Source organism: Macaca nemestrina, chromosome 8 (assembly GCF_043159975.1).
Source record: "Macaca nemestrina isolate mMacNem1 chromosome 8, mMacNem.hap1, whole genome shotgun sequence".
Lineage (NCBI taxonomy): Eukaryota > Metazoa > Chordata > Mammalia > Primates > Cercopithecidae > Macaca > Macaca nemestrina.
The window spans coordinates 73,105,465-73,120,459 of NC_092132.1; positions in this window are offsets into that span (position 1 = coordinate 73,105,465).

Genomic DNA, 14,995 nt, shown 5'->3' on the forward strand with positions numbered 1-14,995 from the left:
TACGAACTGTGGGGTGTTTTAAAAGAGTCACACCCATGACCAACCAAATCGAAATATCCAGGAGCAGGACCACGACATCTATATTTTTAAATCACCAGAGGATACCAAAGTGCAGGCAAAATTAAGAACTGGTGGCTTGGAGTTGACGTCTAAGACAAGGAAAGAGAGAGGCAGCTGAGGCCAGGCAGGACGCAGGAATGCAGGAAAGAGGTTAGGTTGGTCAGCAGTGATCCAAAGAGATACACATTTTTAAACAAATCTGACCATTAATGTATTTCTTTTTTCACTGCTTGATACAATTACATGATTCCCAGCATTGGATTAAGCATTCTTAGAATAAGGCCTGTAAGCTTTAAATACAAAGCTTAGGTAATTGATAAAACCTCACAACTCTAGAATATTGCAATATTTCAGCACCATTATATGTTTAATACATATGTTGTGATTTATTTTACATATGCTGTTTTAAAGGATTTGTATTATTTTTGCATGGAGTGCTCCAGAACTTCATTGCTGGCATATTCCTCCCCTAGAACCTAGTCCTGCCCTTGGTTGCCCATCTGTGCAGGTAGAAGGCAGGACCACAGTCTGGTGGCTCTGTAAGAAGATTACAGAGCCAGCTCAACAGGAAAGTCTGAGGCAACAGGACATGCAGCCAGCTCATGCTGCTGCCCCTACTGGGACCCTCTACTGAACTTTAGTCCTTTGATCAGGCAGATAAAAATGACTGTACCCTGAGAACCTGTAATTTGGTGGGAATTCTGCTTCCCCATATCAATCACTACCTCTGTCTGCTCTTTTGGGATGAAACTGGTCTGTAATCCTAAAGTGCATCTCTGTACAAAGGACTAGAAAAAATGAATGTACTTTATTATAAAAATAGTTTTTCATCAAATCAGTATGGATAAACCAACTCCTTACTTTGGGTGTTAGAATTCTTTCACGAGGGCTTTATACTTGGTAGTTTCTTTGGCTTCTTCTATTCTAAAGCCTCTGCATTGGCATATTTAAATTCAGGATGGCATACAACTTAACACTGGTCACAGCTCAATGTTTAACTGTTATTTCTTTTTTTCTCTCTTTACCCATTCTATGTCTAGAAACATTTGCTATGGAAGTAAACAATATTAAGAGTGTGGATTGGATTTTCTTAATTTGTCAGGACACAATCTGTGATATATGTTCCTGAGTGTTTAAAATTTCCAGGAAATTTCAGTTGGCACCATGTTATCATTGTTATCCACAGGTTATTATATTATTTCTGTTTAAAGTTACCCATGTTTATTATTCCTTGTCTACTTATGTAAAGAAAATTGGCTGCAAGGAGAAACAGAGGATTTAGAAGTCAGTTGGGTGGCAAACATCCACTAGATCTAAGGGAGGAGACCACCCCTCATATTGTCTTATGCCCAATTTCTGCCTCCAAAGAAAGAAGAAGTAAAAACTAAAAGGCAGAAGTGAAATTCACAGGCAGACAGCCCAGCACCACACCCTGGGCTTGATAGTTAAAGATCAAGCCCTGACCTGATCAGTTATGTTATCTATAGATTACAGATGTTGTATGGAAAAGCACTGTGAAAATGCCTGTCCTGTTCTGTTCTATTCTAATTACCGGTGCATGCAGCCCCCAGTCATGTACCCTCTGCTTGCTCAATTGATCATGACGCTCTCACGCAGACTCCCTTAGAGTTGTAAGCCCTTAAGAGGGACAGGAATTGCTCACTCGGAGAGCTCAGTTTTTGAGACGTGAGTCTTGCTGATGCTCCTGGCCAAATAAAGCCCTTCCTTTCTTTAACTCAGTGTCTGAGGAGTTTTGCCTGTGGCTGGTCCTGCTACAGATCCAGAAATTGGTGGAAACATTTTTTTCCCAATATGGAAAATAAGAATCACTTTAATTTCTGTAGGATGGCTATAATTTTGGCAAAGGTGAATAGTGCTATAAACGTGGCAATATTTTAGATAATTATATTCTTATTTTTATGAAAATTATACATGTACATGTTTTAAACAACCAGATAATTTTACAAGACTTATGAAATAGTCTGTTGATTAAAAAATATCTGTATAATATGTAAAGAGGTTTATTCTGAGGCAATATGAGTGAGTATAGCTCTCAAGAGGTCCTGAGATAGTGTGCCTGAGGTAACTGGGTTACAATTTGATTTTATACAACTTAGGGAGACATGAATTATAGATAAAATCATGAATAAATACATGGAAGGAATGTATTGGTTCAAGTTTGGAGGTGAGATATCTTCAAGGGGGATGGCTACAGGTCATAGGTGGATTCAAAGATTTTCTGATTGGTAATTGTTTGAAAGAGTTAAGTTTTGTCTAAAGAGACTTGAAGTCAGTAGAAAGGAATGCTTGATTTAAGATAGGGGGTTTGTGGAGGCCAAGTTTCTTGTTAAGCAGAAGAAGCCTCATTGGTAGCAGCCTTCAGAGAGTATAGGTGGCAAATGTCTCTTTTCAGATGTTAAAAGCGTCAGCCTCTCATTTAATCTCATTTAATCTCTCCTAGATCTGGAAAAGTTCTAGAATGGTATGGCCTGGCTGCATTAATGGCAATGTTCTAAAGACAGTTTTGCAAGGTCATTTCGAAATATATAAAAGAAACAAATGTCAGGGTAAAATATTTTTATATTTGGGGTCTGCTATTGAAGCAGCCTCATTGTCTAGTGTAACACCTGAGATTTGTTGTCTTACAGCCATGGAGAATAAACACTGACACAGAAAGTGTGAGGTTGACAGCAGAATTTTAACAGCAAGAGAAAGAAAATAGCCCTCTGATGCAGAGAGTTGTGCTGGAAAAATGGCTTGCTGGTTCTGTGGTGAAATGCCTGCCATTTTATCAATGAGCTAGTGAAGAGGTGGTGTGTGATTTATATATGCCATGAAGAAAGTGGTTAGATCATGTGTTTTATTTTCACAAGGCACAATCTCTAGTACCTCCCACCCTAAACATTTATTATGCAGGCGGGTCTCTGCCTCAGCTGCACCATGTTGACTATTTTTTTTCTTACTGAACACATGGTAATAAAAAAAAAAGGAAGCTGGAGCCTCCATGTTAGACATGGCTGGCCCCTAGCTAGCCTTTTTCTGTTGGTGCAGCTGCTGTCATTCTCCAGTGTAAGCTTCCAGCTTGCTTATGTAAGTTTGTAGCTTGATATTTTAGGCTGCTTTTTGTTAGAAAAAAAACAATGTTGTGAGTCACTTTTTGTCAGAAAAGAAATTCTGTGGAGGACTCTTTTCCCCTTACTATCTGCATAAATAATTTCTTTCTACCTCTGTATCATATTTCCCCCTCAGGAGTGTAAATCCTAACTGCTGTTATGATGACTCTTTCTGACTACTTCCTGCTGGAGAGGAGCGCTGTGTAGGTAACAGCAGCTAAGGCTCATCCTGGGGTTGATCAAAGGGTCCTTGAAAGAAAGTCATGTCCATGTGTGGTTCCATCTGCAGCACTATTTGGAGTTTAATAGCTTCTAGGTGAAAAGAAGAAGGTTTTGAATATAGGGTTCAGATATGAATATTAGGATTACCACAATTAGTGGGGGTACTATAGGACACAACCATTGCAGAAGAGTTTGATACCTGTTAGCCATTCTGAAGGGTTGTAATACTGGTTTGACTCCACCAGATGTCGCTGTACCTCACCAGAAGCATTGATATAAAAGCAATTTTTTTTTTTTTTTTTTTTTTGATAAGTGGCATTGGACTGGGTGAATAGAGTAACTTTAGTGTTAACTTTGGCTAATCATTTCTATAATTATTAGTTCTACCATAAAGGTGGAAATTAGGCAGAATATTACAGCAATTAGAATTTTCCTTCTGGAATTTGACATTGCATGTGGCAAAGTGCATAGTCCTTCTGCAAATAGTAGAGTGAGTATAGTAACTTCCTCAAGTATGGTTCAGTAAATAATTTTCATCTAAAATTTTACTCGTGAAGATATAGACTTTCCCTTTGGGTGTCTATAAAGTCACAAATGTAATCCCATGGATAATCAAAATGTCCCTGAAAGTATGCATGAAAAAGAAGTTCTAATATCTAATGGTGAATCTTGATAGGAAAGGTAGAAATGACTGAAAGTATCTGGCAAGGTAGGGGTTAGACTGAGTAGGACAAGTAGCTCTCACTCATTTACTTATCTTTTATGGTTTTCAGCTAATGATCCCCTCTCTCTTCACATTGATATCCACAGTATTCCTCTGGGCCATCCAGGGCTGCTCCCTCAGCTTTCCAAGATTTGACTCGATTGTAACATATACAGAAGTTAATTTCTGTAAATTTTACTGCTGATGAGGTTGAAAGAAAAGTGTAAGGCCCTTCCCAGTTTGGGTTTAGGGAAGAAGATAGGGAGAGGAGAGCCTTTATCAATACCAAATCTCCTGGTTTAATAAAAGGTTCTTCTATTTCTTGTGGCTGGACTTCTGCTACTTGTATTAATTCCTGTTAGAAGTGAGCTAGGGAGGTTGCATGCTTAACCAATTCAGAGGCCTCTTGGTCTACTGGAAAATCATTTGTAAGGAAAGGCCATCCATATAGCATTTCAAAAGGGCCCACACCTACTTTGAAGGGGTATTTCTTACCTGCAGTAAAATCATGGGAAGAAGATTGACCCAAGGATGATGAGCTTCTTTGGACAGTTTTCTGAGGTGTCTCTGATGATATCATTTGTCTTCTCTACCTTTCCTGAGGACCGGGATCTCCTAGCACAATAGAAATGGTACTGTCTGACTAGTGCCTTTGAGACCCCATGTGTGATGGCTGCCTGAAACAAGGGGCTGTTGTCACTTTGGAGGTACTTAGGTAGACCAAAGTGGGGAGTTATTTCATTAACTAATACTTTCATTACCTTAGAGGCCTTTTCTGTACAGCATGGAAATGCTTCCACCCAGTCGGCAAACATATCTACCCATACAAGGAGGTACTGGATGCCCTTCATCTTTGGCATGTGGGCAAAGTCTATGTGCCAGTCCTCTGCTGGATAGAATCCTATCCTTTGTATTTGATGATGAAGGAGCTGCCTGTTGAGGGGATTGTTTTTAAGACAGACATCACAAGCATTAGCAACCTGTTGGACTCTTTTTAATAAGTTCTCTCCTGAAAACAGTTTCTGGACATAGTAAGTTTTATCCTTACCCAAGTGAAAAGTTTGGTGAAGGATCTTAAGGACTTTTTACTTCCTGGAGGCTGGCAAGTGAAGTTTGCCATTCTCTGAATGTAGTCATCCTAAGGGGTAAAAAATGTACCCCTGAGAAGTGGCCAATTCTATCCCTGTAAGGGGTGTACTGAGGCTTAATTTCTCTTAGAGATTCTATCCAGATTAGAAGGGCTTTAAGAGTGTTGAGGCCCTTAGGCTTTCTTGCCAATGACTTGGCTGTCTCATCAGCTAACTTATTTTCCTTTGCTATTTCATCTGTTTCCTTCTGATGTCTCTGAGAATGCATCACTGCTAATTCTCCTGGAAGGAAAATTGAGGATAATAACCTGTTAATTTCCTGATGATATTTTACAGGGGATCCATTAGTAGTAAGAAAGTGTCTTTTCTTTAAAATGGCAGCACGAGCATAAAGAACAAAGAAAGCATACAAGGCGTCAGTGTAAATGTTACCTACCTTTCCCTTGCTTCTTTGAAGTGCTCTTGTAAGAGCTATCAGTTCTGCAAATTGAGCACTTGTTCCTGGAGACAGGAGAGCACTTTCTTTTTTTTTTTTTTTTTTTTTTAATTTATTTTTTATTATTATACTTTAAGTTGGAGGGTACATGTGCATAACATGCAGGTTTGTTACATATGTATACTTGTGCCATGTTGCTGTGCTGCACCCATCAACTCGTCATTTACATCAGGTATAACTCCCAGTGCAATCCCTCCCCCCTACCCCCTCCCCATGATAGGCCCCGGTGTGTGATGTTCCCCTTCCTGAGTCCGAGTGATCTCATTGTTCAGTTCCCACCTATGAGTGAGAACATGCGGTGTTTGGTTTTCTGTTCTTGTGATAGTTTGCTAAGAATGATGGATTCCAGCTGCATCCAAGTCCCTACAAAGGACGCAAACTCATCCTTTTTGATGGCTGCATAGTATTCCATGGTGTATATGTGCCACATTTTCTTAATCCAATCTGTCACTGATGGACATTTGGGTTGATTCCAAGTCTTTGCTATTGTGAATAGTGCCGCAATAAACATACGTGTGCATGTGTCTTTATAGCAGCATAATTTATAATCCTTTGGGTATATACCCAGTAATGGGATGGCTGGGTCATATGGTACATCTAGTTCTAGATCCTTGAGGAATCGCCATACTGTTTTCCATAATGGTTGAACTAGTTTACAATCCCACCAACAGTGTAAAAGTGTTCCTATTTCTCCACATCCTCTCCAGCACCTGTTGTTTCCTGACTTTTTAATGATTGCCATTCTAACTGGTGTGAGATGGTATCTCATTGTGGTTTTGATTTGCATTTCTCTGATGGCCAGTGATGATGAGCATTTTTTCATGTGTCTGTTGGCTGTATGAATGTCTTCTTTTGAGAAATGTCTGTTCATATCCTTTGCCCACTTTTTGATGGGGTTGTTTGTTTTTTTCTTGTAAATTTGTTTGAGTTCTTTGTAGGTTCTGGATATTAGCCCTTTGTCAGATGAGTAGATTGCAAAAATTTTCTCCCATTCTGTAGGTTGCCTGTTCACTCTGATGGTAGTTTCTTTTGCTGTGCAGAAGCTCTTTAGTTTAATGAGATCCCATTTGTCAATTTTGGCTTTTGCTGCCGTTGCTTTTGGTGTTTTAGACATGAAGTCTTTGCCCATGCCTATGTCCTGAATGGTACTACCTAGGTTTTCCTCTAGGATTTTTATAGTATTAGGTCTAACATTTAAGTCTCTAATCCATCTTGAATTAATTTTCGTATAAGGAGTAAGGAAAGGATCCAGTTTCAGCTTTCTACTTATGGCTAGCCAATTTTCCCAGCACCATTTATTAAATAGGGAATCCTTTCCCCATTTCTTGTTTCTCTCAGGTTTGTCAAAGATCAAATGGCTGTAGATGTGTGGTATTATTTCTGAGGACTCTGTTCTGTTCCATTGGTCTATATCTCTGTTTTGGTACCAGTACCATGCTGTTTTGGTTACTGTAGCCTTGTAGTATAGTTTGAAGTCAGGTAGCGTGATGCCTCCAGCTTTGTTCTTTTGACTTAGTATTGTCTTGGAGATGCGGGCTCTTTTTTGGTTCCATACGAACTTTAAAGCAGTTTTTTCCAATTCTGTGAAGAAACTCATTGGTAGCTTGATGGGGATGGCATTGAATCTATAAATTACTTTGGGCAGTATGGCCATTTTCACGATATTGATTCTTCCTATCCATGAGCATGGTATGTTCTTCCATTTGTTTGTGTCCTCTTTGATTTCACTGAGCAGTGGTTTGTAGTTCTCCTTGAAGAGGTCCTTTACATCCCTTGTCAGTTGGATTCCTAGGTATTTGATTCTCTTTGAAGCAATTGTGAATGGAAGTTCATTCCTGATTTGGCTCTCTGTTTGTCTGTTACTGGTGTATAAGAATGCTTGTGATTTTTGCACATTTATTTTGTATCCTGAGACTTTGCTGAAGTTGCTTATCAGCTTAAGGAGATTTTGGGCTGAGATGATGGGGTTTTCTAAATATACAATCATGTCATCTGCAAACAGGGACAATTTGACTTCTTCTTTTCCTAACTGAATACCCTTGATTTCTTTCTCTTGCCTGATTGCCCTAGCCAGAACTTCCAACACTATGTTGAATAGGAGTGGTGAGAGAGGGCATCCCTGTCTTGTGCCAGTTTTCAAAGGGAATTTTTCCAGTTTTTGCCCATTCAGTATGATATTGGCTGTGGGTTTGTCATAAATAGCTCTTATTATTTTGAGGTACGTTCCATCAATACCGAATTTATTGAGCGTTTTTAGCATGAAGGGCTGTTGAATTTTGTCAAAAGCCTTTTCTGCATCAATTGAGATAATCATGTGGTTCTTGTCTTTGGTTCTGTTTATATGCTGGATTATGTTTATTGATTTGCGAATGTTGAACCAGCCTTGCATCCCAGGGATGAAGCCCACTTGATCATGGTGGATAAGCTTTTTGATGTGTTGCTGAATCCGGTTTGCCAGTATTTTATTGAGGATTTTTGCATCGATGTTCATCAGGGATATTGGTCTAAAATTCTCTTTTTTTGTTGTGTCTCTGCCAGGCTTTGGTATCAGGATGATGTTGGCCTCATAAAATGAGTTAGGGAGGATTCCCTCTTTTTCTATTGATTGGAATAGTTTCAGAAGGAATGGTACCAACTCCTCCTTGTACCTCTGGTAGAATTCAGCTGTGAATCCATCTGGTCCTGGACTTTTTTTGGTTGGTAGACTATTAATTGTTGCCTCAATTTCAGAGCCTGCTATTGGTCTATTCAGGGATTCAACTTCTTCCTGGTTTAATCGTGGAAGAGTGTAAGTGTCCAGGAAATTATCCATTTCTTCTAGATTTTCCAGTTTATTTGCATAGAGGTGTTTATAGTATTCTCTGATGGTAGTTTGTATTTCTGTGGGGTCGGTGGTGATATCCCCTTTATCATTTTTAATTGCGTCGATTTGATTCTTCTCTCTTTTCTTCTTTATTAGTCTGGCTAGTGGTCTGTCAATTTTGTTGATCTTTTCAAAAAACCAACTCCTGGATTCATTGATTTTTTGGAGGGTTTTTTGTGTCTCTATCTCCTTCAGTTCTGCTCTGATCTTAGTTATTTCTTGCCTTCTGCTAGCTTTCGAATGTGTTTGCTCTTGCTTCTCTAGTTCTTTTAATTGCGATGTTAGAGTGTCAATTTTAGATCTTTCCTGCTTTCTCTTGTGGGCATTTAGTGCTATAAATTTCCCTCTACACACTGCTTTAAATGTGTCCCAGAGATTCTGGTATGTTGTATCTTTGTTCTCATTGGTTTCAAAGAACATCTTTATTTCTGCCTTCATTTCGTTATGTACCCAGTAGTCATTCAGGAGCAGGTTGTTCAGTTTCCATGTAGTTGAGCGGTTTTGATTGAGTTTCTTAGTCCTGAGTTCTAGTTTGATTGCACTGTGGTCTGAGAGACAGTTTGTTATAATTTCTGTTCTTGTACATTTGCTGAGGAGTGCTTTACTTCCAATTACGTGGTCAATTTTGGAGTAAGTATGATGTGGTGCTGAGAAGAATGTATATTCTGTTGATTTGGGGTGGAGAGTTCTATAGATGTCTATTAGGTCTGCTTGCTGCAGAGATGAGTTCAATTCCTGGATATCCTTGTTAACTTTCTGTCTCGTTGATCTGTCTAATGTTGACAGTGGAGTGTTGAAGTCTCCCATTATTATTGTATGGGAGTCTAAGTCTCTTTGTAAGTCTCTAAGGACTTGCTTTATGAATCTGGGTGCTCCTGTATTGGGTGCATATATATTTAGGATAGTTAGCTCTTCCTGTTGAATTGATCCCTTTACCATTATGTAATGGCCTTCTTTGTCTCTTTTGATCTTTGATGGTTGAAAGTCTGTTTTATCAGAGACTAGTATTGCAACCCCTGCTTTTTTTTGTTCTCCATTTGCTTGGTAAATCTTCCTCCATCCCTTTATTTTGAGCCTATGTATGTCTCTGCGTGTGAGATGGGTCTCCTGAATACAGCAGACTGATGGGTCTTGACTCTTTATCCAGTTTGCCAGTCTGTGTCTTTTAATTGGAGCATTTAGTCCATTTACATTTAAGGTTAAGATTGTTATGTGTGAACTTGATCCTGCCATTATGATATTAACTGGTTATTTTGCTCGTTAGTTGATGCAGTTTCTTCCTAGCCTCGATGGTCTTTACATTTTGGCATGTTTTTGCAATGGCTGTTTCCGGTTGTTCCTTTCCATGTTTAGTGCTTCCTTCAGGGTCTCTTGTAAGGCAGGCCTAGTGGTGACAAAATCTCTAAGCATTTGCTTATCTGTAAAGGATTTTATTTCTCCTTCACTTATGAAACTTAGTTTGGCTGGATATGAAATTCTGGGTTTAAAATTCTTTTCTTTAAGAATGTTGAATATTGGCCCCCACTCTCTTCTGGCTTGGAGAGTTTCTGCCGAGAGATCTGCTGTTAGTCTGATGGGCTTCCCTTTGTGGGTAACCCGACCTTTCTCTCTGGCTGCCCTTAAGATTTTTTCCTTCATTTCAACTTTGGTGAATCTGGCAATTATGTGTCTTGGAGTTGCTCTTCTCGAGGAGTATCTTTGTGGCGTTCTCTGTATTTCCTGGATTTGAATGTTGGCCTGCCCTACTAGGTTGGGGAAGTTCTCCTGGATGATATCCTGAAGAGTGTTTTCCAACTTGGTTCCATTTTCCCCCTCACTTTCAGGCACCCCTATCAGACGTAGATTTGGTCTTTTTACATAATCCCATACTTCTTGCAGGCTTTGTTCATTTCTTTTTCTTCTGTTTTCTTTTGGTTTCTCTTCTCGCTTCATTTCATTCATTTGATCCTCCATCGCTGATACTCTTTCTTCCAGTTGATCGAGTCGGTTACTGAAGCTTGTGCATTGGTCACGTATTTCTCGTGTCATGGTTTTCATCTCTTTCATTTCGTTTAGGACCTTCTCTGCATTAATTACTCTAGCCATCAATTCTTCCACTTTTTTTTCAAGATTTTTAGTTTCTTTGCGCTGGGTACGTAATTCCTCCTTTAGCTCTGAGAAATTTGATGGACTGAAGCCTTCTTCTCTCATCTCGTCAAAGTCATTCTCCGTCCAGCTTTGATCCGTTGCTGGCGATGAGCTGCGCTCCTTTGCCGGGGGAGATGCGCTCTTATTTTTTGAATTTCCAGCTTTTCTGCCCTGCTTTTTCCCCATCTTTGTGGTTTTATCTGCCTCTGGTCTTTGATGATGGTGATGTACTGATGGGGTTTTGGTGTAGGTGTCCTTCCTGTTTGATAGTTTTCCTTCTAACAGTCAGGACCCTCAGCTGTAGGTCTGTTGGAGATTGCTTGAGGTCCACTCCAGACCCTGTTTGCCTGGGTATCAGCAGCAGAGGCTGCAGAAGATAGAATATTTCTGAACAGCGAGTGTACCTGTCTGATTCTTGCTTTGGAAGCTTCCTCTCAGGGGTGTACTCCTCCCTGTGAGGTGTGGGGTGTCAGACTGCCCCTAGTGGGGGATGTCTCCCAGTTAGGCTACTCAGGGGTCAGGGACCCACTTGAGCAGGGAGTCCGTCCCTTCTCAGATCTCAACCTCCTTGCTGGGAGATCCACAGCTCTCTTCAAAGCTGTCAGACAGAGTTCTTTGCGTCTGCAGAGGTGTCTGCTGCGTTTGTTTAGTTTACTGTGCCCGGTCCCCAGAGGTGGAGTTTACAGAGACAGGCAGGTTTCCTTGAGCTGCTGTGAGCTCCACCCAGTTCGAGCTTCCCAGCAGCTTTGTTTACCTACTTAAGCCTCAGCAATGGCGGGCGCCCCTCCCCCAGCCTCGCTGCTGCCTTGCCGGTAGATCACAGACTGCTGCGCTAGCAATGAGGGAGTCTCCGTGGGTGTGGGACCCTCCCGGCCAGGTGTGGGATATGATCTCCTGGTGTGCCTGTTGCTTAAAGCGCAGTATTGGGGTGGGAATTACCCGATTTTCCAGGTGTTGTGTGTCTCAGTTCCCCTGGCTAGGAAAAGGGACTCCCTTCCCCCTTGCGCTTCCCAGGTGAGGCAATGCCTCGCCCTGCTTCAGCTCTCGCTGGTCGGGCTGCAGCAGCTGACCAGCACCGATCGTCCGGCACTCCCCAGTGAGATGAACCCAGTACCTCAGTTGAAAATGCAGAAATCACCGGTCTTCTGTGTCGCTCGCGCTGGGAGTTGGAGACTGGAGCTGCTCCTATTCGGCCATCTTGCTCCGCCCCCTAGAGAGCACTTTCAATAACATCATTTAGAGTGGCTATTGCATATCCTGCCTTATGGAGACCTTGCTCTACAAAGGAACTTCCATCTGTGAAGAGGGTCCCGTCTGGATTTTCTAAGGGAGTTTTCCTGAGATTCTGCCTGGCTGCAGAGGTCTGTACAACAATTTGTTCAAAGTCATGTTCAGGCACCCTAATTTCCTCAGAGAGGAAAGTGACTGGGTTGAGGTGTGAACACAATTGTAATTGAACTGTAGACTCCACTAAAAGTACAGCCTGGTATTTAAGGAGTCAGCTGTCTGTTAGCCAAAGGCTACCTATAGGGGACAGCATTTTGCTACAATACGTGGGGTGTAAACAGTTAAGACGTTTCCCAAAGTTAATTTGCTGGTCTCTGGTACCAGTAGGACCACAGCAGCAATTGCCTAGAGTCATGCCGGCCATCCTTTAGCCACCAAATCAAATTCCTTGCTCAGGTAGCCCTCTGGCTGTTGAACTTGTCCTTGAGCTTGAGTTAAATCTCCCAGGGCCATTCCCATTTTTGCTGATAAAAAAAAGATTGATGGCCTTCCCTACTGGAAGTGTGAGAACTGGTACCTTAAGTGAGGCTTGTTAAAGGCCTCTTGTGCTTCAGTTTCCCAGGTGAGGAAATGAGTTTTAGCCACTTAAGTTTATTTCATGAGGTGATATAAGTGACGAGCTATCTTAAGGTACTCAGGTATACATAGTCTGCAAAATCCTGTAATGCCCCCAAATTCTCTTAATTATATGAAGGTTTTAGGGAGGAGGAAGGAGGAAATGGGCTTAAACCAAGGTACGTGACATGCTTCCAGGATCTTGCATCCCCTCTTCCCTGATTCTTCCCTTTGAGTGGGCTGCCTTGCATGTACAGTGGCCTGCATACAGTGGCCTTGCATGTATAGTGCCTTGCATGTACAGTGACCTGGGAGGAGACACATGTACAATGTGTTTACTGGACTTGTACGCATTCTCACTTGAGGTGTTCTTCCCTTACCAATTGAATGTTCACAGAGAAGGGTCATATTTCATTGAAACTCCAACATTTTGCCTCTAAGTGTGCATGCATGATCCCATTTGCCCAACTCCTGAGATCTTATTGGTAAGCTTCTGATCACCAACTTTAGTGTTTTCTATCTATTGAGAGACTGCCTTTCCCTGGTGCTGGCTACAATCAGCCATTTTACAGGGAGAGCTTAATGACCACATGACCATTACCTGATGATTACCTTACATTCCTGAGTGGGTTGGGGAGCCCTCCCCTGCCCTGATTATGCCGATTAGCTACCTGCTGTAACACCAATAGTTAGTTTTTAACCCTTTCCCCTCTCCCTCACCCATCAAGCTGTTCCGAAGCGGAACCTTAAATAATAGTCAGAAGACTCAAAGCATGTTGACAATCAAGATAAATGACCTATTTTCTTAGTACTATGATCCAGTTTTCTAGTTTTAAAAAAATTTGATAAAATACATGTACAATTTTATCATTAAATACTGTATATCATTAAATATACAGTAGCATTAAGTAAATTCACATTTTATGCTACCAATCTGCAGAACTCTTTTCATCTTACAAACTGAAATTTCATTTCCATTAAACAGAAATTATCCAACCTCCTCTTCCTTCGGTCCTTGAAAACTGCCATTTTACTTTCTGTCTTTATCAATTTGACTACTCTGCATACATCACATAACTGCATTCATACAACTTTTTTTGTAAGTGGTTTATTTCACTTAGTATAGTGTCTTCAAATTTTATCCATGTTGTAGCATGTGTCAGAATCTTTTTGTTTTCTGAAGTTGAATATCCCATTGGAATAATATCCAATGGAATAATATTCCATTGCATATATATATATATGTTACCCATCTAGAAAGGGAAGTGAGAAAAAGGAGTTCCTTTTGGATTATTATTCCATTGGATATTATTCCATTATGCAATATTATATATATATAATTACATATAATATTACATATTATATATTATATATAATATTATGTAATATTATATATATATTACATATTATATATAATGGAATATATATACATATTATATATAAAATGGAATATTATATATATTACATATTATATATAAAATGGAATATTATATATATTACATATTATATAAAATGGAATAGTATATATATTACATATTATATAAAATGGAATAGTATATGTAATATTACATATTATATATAATGGAATAGTATATATAATATTACATATTATATATAATGGAATAGTATATATAATATTACATATTATATATAATGGAATAGTATAATATTACATATTATATATAATGGAATAGTATAATATTACATATTTTATATAATGGAATAGTATATATATTATATATTTTATATATAATGGAATAGTATATATGTTACCTATTTTATATATAATGGAATATTATATATGTTACCTATTTTATATATAATGGAATATTATATGTTACCTATTTTATATATATAATGGAATATTATACATGTTACCTATTTTATATATATAATGGAATATTATATATATTACCTATTTTATATATATAATGGAATATTATATATATTACCTATTTTATATATATAATGGAATATTATATATTACCTATTTTATATATAATGGAATATTATATATATTACATATTATATATAATGGAATATTATATATATTACATATTATATATAATGGAATATTATATATATTACATATTATATATAATGGAATATTATATATATATTACATATTATATATAATGGAATATTATATATATATTACATATTATATATATAATGGAATATTATATATACACACACACACACACATACACACACACACACAAGGGTTTTTTGAATCCGGCCTAGGTTGATAATACTGGTGAGCATTGTATATGTGTCTTCATCAAACAGGAGGTTTAAAGTTAAAAAGGGTCTCCCATAAGTCATTTCAAATGGACTAAATTTTAGAGTTCTCTTTGGAGCCATTTTCACATGTAAAAGGTTTACAGGTGGGAGAGAAATCCAGGCCTGCGAAGTCTCTTGACAGAGTTTCTCTGATGTCCTTTCAGAAACATGGTTAGCTTTTTTTTTAGCTTAACAAGG